We start from the raw sequence: 5,360 nt of genomic DNA on the forward strand, positions 1-5,360 counted from the left end.
AGTGCTCACCATGGTGATATGTACGCAAAAGATTTTAAAAACTTACTGAACCATCTAGAGTAGCAATTCAACTTTGGATTCTCCAAGTGAGCTCATGGTAATTCCCTTTTAATTGTTACTAATAACGTAATCAACTTTGAAAGTATCATTTTTTCTCCGGTAGGAACTTCCGTAAGAAAATCAGCGACTGCTTGGCCTTTCCCTTCTCCACCACAAATTTTTAGTTCGGTTTCATAAGTAGCCCAACTTTGCCTCCGTATGTATTCAAAGTTTCCAAGTAAAGCTAATTCCCTTTTAATTCATAATGAGATCTCTGTATAAGAATGTTTTCGAAACCCATACGCTTAAGAAGACACGCCATGGTGGATGAATAGCCAAAGGGACCTATTGCCAATAAATTATCAAGCTTATGGCTTACCTTAGTGGAAGTATCTAATAATTAGTTATTAATGGCTAAAAGAGTTTTACCTTAATCAAGTTATGTCGGTAAATAAAACAAAAATACATGTTTTCAAACATAATTTTGTTTTATAATTTGCCCATACATCAAGCAAAATAACCCATAATCAGATCTGAAGTTCTCCTCACACCAGAAAATGAGACCCGTACATAAAAACTTAACTGGGCAAATTTTTACACTCTAAAATATTCAAAAAAATATAATAAATTGCCCATTTTAAGTACATGTAGGCCCATGCTCATTGGAGCATGAAAAAAATAATAATAAAAGGAATAAGAACCTGAGATGAAAACTTGTTTTGCAAAGAGTGGTAAATAGCTACACCTTGTCGAATTTAGGTTTAAGCCTCACAAAGTACTGTAAACAGCCAGCTATTAGCAAATAAACAAAGGCCTTCATGAAGAAAAAAACAGCAGAGTTTCAGAAACATAAATTAATATTAAAAATCGAACATACCTGTTGAACCAGACTTGTTTATCACTTTTCAAATATGTGCCGCACTAATAATATAGGACATTTTTTATCCACCTTTTAATGTGAAGCAAGAAGTATAAATTTGGAGATGGACAATTCAAGCACCTTCATTCAACCTAGTATAGTATTCTCCGGCAACTCACCTTACACCTTCAAAAACTGACAGCCATACACTTGAGAATGACCTAAATAAGATCAAACTCCGAAAAAAAAACGCAAGTCTTCAATCGTAGCGGATGAAATCGAAAAACCTATATCATATGCAAGTTAGATGTAACCGAACGAATCATCAATGAAGGATAAAAGAAATCCTAAGAAATTGAACGAAATCATTGATGAAAGATATAAAAAAAATCATACGAAAATAAGAATAGATTCATTGACTTACCAGATGCTAATGAAACCGAAAGACATAAAGGGGTTAAATGTTAAAATCTATAAAGTTATTTAACCCTTAAAAGCCTCAAACGCAACAAAATGCAACCGGTCTTCTTCTTCCTAGTTTCCAGTAACTTTCCGGTAGAAATTACAGGTTTCTAGCAGGAATTCGCCTTCGGAATCCGCAATAATCGCGCAATGGAGCCGCTACACAGCGTACAGCGAGGGTTTGGCACAACGCGACGCCATTTGCTATAGCGGTCGCTATGGCCGCTATCGATAACTATGTATATATATAACTATGCCTCGAACTCAATTTGCAATGAACAGTAATTTCAGTTTTCCCGCTTAACTCGGAAACCACATCTTTCTCAACACGCCACAACATGATAAGACTTCAAAATGATGGTAAAAATGTAATACAAAAAAATGTAAGCCCAAAAATATTTATGAATAAACAGAAAGCGGTGGAGTGTGAGGAGGCTACCACGTGTTAGATGGTAAAATCCCTGAATACCCCTGAACAGTGAACACTCTTCATTCCATCAATCTATTAACATAAAGTAATTCGGATCATTATGGGAATCAATCAAAGGAAAAAAGTCCATTAGAAAAACGAAGTAAAAAAACTAACCTCCCTTCATGGTTGGAAGGGAACATCAAGACTGACAACTTTGACAGCAACACCACCAGCCAACTACCACAAAAAAAATTAAGCATATTGGCATCAAAAAGTTAATATGAACTATAAGTAGTTGCACAAAATTCCAAGCTAGATGTTGTTCCTTAACAGGCTCTAGTACCCTTACAACAATGATCAAGGTTATTGTCAGCACCATAAATCAGATTAGTCTTGTATCACATGGTACCAAAGGACCTACGGTCTTGGTATTCACATCATTTGTACCAATAAAGTACCATCTATACCCCACCATGAAGAAAAAGCCTTCAAAACATGATAATCAAAGTATGGCATTTAACATAATATATTTAATTCTACGATATGTGTATGTACCAACCTGCAATCTACAACGGCGTTTTGATTTTCGTCATCACAAGCCAGTAACTCGAACCGCGGTCACTGTTTCTAGACACCGGCAACGTCAAAGAGGCAAAGAATCCATAATTGGCTCCTCTACCATCCCTATCACTACCAAAAGCATGGGAAGTTGAAACCACTCGCTATCATACTGTATTTACCTACATAGTCGAGAACAAACATGTGCAAAAAAATGGGAAATTCAAACTTCTGTAGAAAAATCAAGGGTGCCAACACAATGGAACTCGTAGGTCCACAACCACTTGTACCGATGTTTGATTTCATCATAACAGGAACACACTGACCAGTTTCAATGCAACAACATAAATATGTATAACTTCAAAATAATGACTAAAATATCCAAAGAAATATGCCTTTTATACATGTAAAACAATATCTAAAAGTGTAATATTATTGATATAATAAGATATTAATTATTATACTTACACTAATCAGTTATAAACAAAAATTAGAAGTTTGGGACAAGATGTATTTTAGGTCAAACCAAATCGACCCGTTCATTACGTACCCAACTCTTTCTATTATTTAGCTTACTTCAAAAGTGAAAAAATAGCAACCACCAATGTTACCATCAAACACACCATTTCACATGTCCAATAAAACTTTTACTTAAAAAAGTGTACCTTTCTAGATATAATCAGTTCTGGATATAATCAGTTTCTTCTGTTGCTGAAACGTTCATCTGTTGCTGAAAATCTGAAACGCAAACCGGGAACAAAAGAAACAGAATCAGAGGTGTAAGCACGGGTCGCTCTATTTTGAAGACACACAAAACCCTAAAACCTAAATCCAACTACAAAGAACAATCAACCCCATGAAAATCATACCTAAGATTAGGCAAGCAATTCTAAGTTTGATACTTTTTAGACAGATCAACTTGAATTGTGTTTTATCTTTTAAACATGTCATATGAGAAAAATCAAGAGAATTTCTCATGAGAATCCGGTCTTAAATGTAGTTTTAAACGTATAAAACTTAGTATATGCATTTACTCAAAAGTAACTTTTTTTTACTGAAATAAAATAGGTTCGCCACACTAACTATTTGTAAAAATAAAATAAGTTTTTTGAACAAAAAAATTTGTTGGGTAAACCCAGCCCAGACAGACCCTTTGACCCGAACTACTTTATCCAATGGCTCCCTCGCCCGTTTTGCCACCTCTAATTGAATATAATATAATTATCAAATGGGTCAAAATCGTCTTACAGAGTGAATTAGTTCAATCAAACATAAATCAATTTACTCAAGTGGCATGCGTAAGTTCTGATATGAACGCGCATGATAGCTTTTGTAGGACCCACAAGTGGCTTTATCTGCAATAATAGTTTACAACCGTCATCAAAAAATATAAAATTTGTCCAGTTAGACCAGATCTTAAGAATATGGGAGTACAGAACCTGTAAATAGTAACTGAAAGCCAGCTTAGTGATAATGAGCAGAATCCAAAAGGTTGTGTACCTGAAATATTAAAATCGATAATGTTAACGTATCTGGCCACGTGTCTCTAACTGATAAATAGAAAATAAAAACACCCCAACAAACATAAATAAGAAATAATCAAAACAAATTCTTTCGATAATAGCACGTGTCTCTAACTGATCCGAAAGAGCTGTACTAATGGCACCGGCAATTGCGTATAATGGCCAGTAGTCCTCGGTTAAACCAGCTTGATTCTCGAGAAACCTTTCGGTGTATTTGTCACACCCCCAAATAACCACCTAGGGCGTGTCCCTATTGGAGGTGCAACGATCCAACAAAGAGCCACCAATCATATCAAACACAAGTTATAATATATTGAAATACCCAATTGAAAGAAATGTATCGTTTGCAAAGTTAAACCAAAACCAAAGTATTGAGCGGAAGCATAAATGTATAAGTGCATAAATGAATGAAAACCAAATCAACATAAATGTTTATTATGACCATAACCACTTCAGCAGCATCAGACGGCAAGTTCCCAGACTCCTTCAGTAATTACCTACAAGCATGTAAACAAGTGTGTCAGACTACGCTGGTGAGTTCAAGGTTTTGTTAACGGGTTGAGTTACCAGATGTATGTTAATGCGATTCAATGTTGCGTTACGATGTTGCTCAAGTTAGTTACCCTAGGGACTACGCCCTTACGTAACCGAGGAGTGTGCCTCTTAGCAACCCACTATGTTGTTCAGTTAGTTACCCTAGGGGAACCGCCCTTACGTAACCGAGGAGTGTGCCTCTAAACAACCATAGTGAAACCCAGATAATTAGTTCCTAATAGCGCTATCAACTAATCACCCCCATTGCCCTCCAGGCAATAACCAAAACCGATTAAGTTATTTACCCAATGTTTCCCTTCCAAGTATTTACCAGTTGTCCCAAACCACCGGGACGCATGCTTGAGAAAAGTGCAGTGAACTCACCTTAGGTTTGCTCGGTTAGACAAGTTACTCGTAAATAAGTTCAATACTCACAACCTAAAAGAGTGTTTGGTAATGATCAGTTTCACCGTTTGTTTACACATAGATCACATCAGTGGTTGTCACGTATGGCACGTATAACAGTTAAGCAACAATTCAAGCAAGAACAATAATTATTCAACATAAGAACCAGTGGACTAAATAATCCATATTACATCAACCGACCCACGTTAAACTCAATCCAAACCACCCAGCCCATCGTTAGTTCATTGTTTAACCAGCCCAATACCCTGTCAACTTATGCTAATATATGCCAAGCCCAAACCGTATAACCCGTACAAACCCATTACGTCCGCGGCCCAAACGATGTCAGGTCCGCTCGTTTCTGCCCTCTACCGACCGGCCCAGTTTTAATGTAAAATGTGTGCAGCCCAACACGTTTAATTCTCGGATCCAACAGCGGCCCCAAATTATAATTTCTATTTAAGAGTATGGCCTTAACTCAATAATGTAAGCGGCTGGTCTTTGTGGCCCTATATTAATCATCCGATCTTACTAGTTTCTATGATCCATTAACATATCTCTCGGCCCA

The 5,360-nt window shown here is 36.6% G+C and overlaps 1 long non-coding RNA gene across 1 annotated transcript; it reads right to left on the bottom strand.

Moving 5' to 3' along the window:
- Positions 1–1,616: 1,616 nt before the first annotated feature.
- On the bottom strand, positions 1,617–2,507 carry LOC110897127. Its single transcript, XR_002568468.2, has 3 exons — positions 1,947–2,507; positions 1,800–1,862; positions 1,617–1,707 (listed from the first exon to the last, which is right to left on the bottom strand). It is a non-coding gene; the product is annotated as an uncharacterized LOC110897127 (long non-coding RNA).
- Between the last annotated feature and the right edge of the window lie 2,853 nt (positions 2,508–5,360).

This window comes from Helianthus annuus, chromosome 12 (genome assembly GCF_002127325.2).
Source record: "Helianthus annuus cultivar XRQ/B chromosome 12, HanXRQr2.0-SUNRISE, whole genome shotgun sequence".
Taxonomy (NCBI): Eukaryota; Viridiplantae; Streptophyta; class Magnoliopsida; order Asterales; family Asteraceae; genus Helianthus; species Helianthus annuus.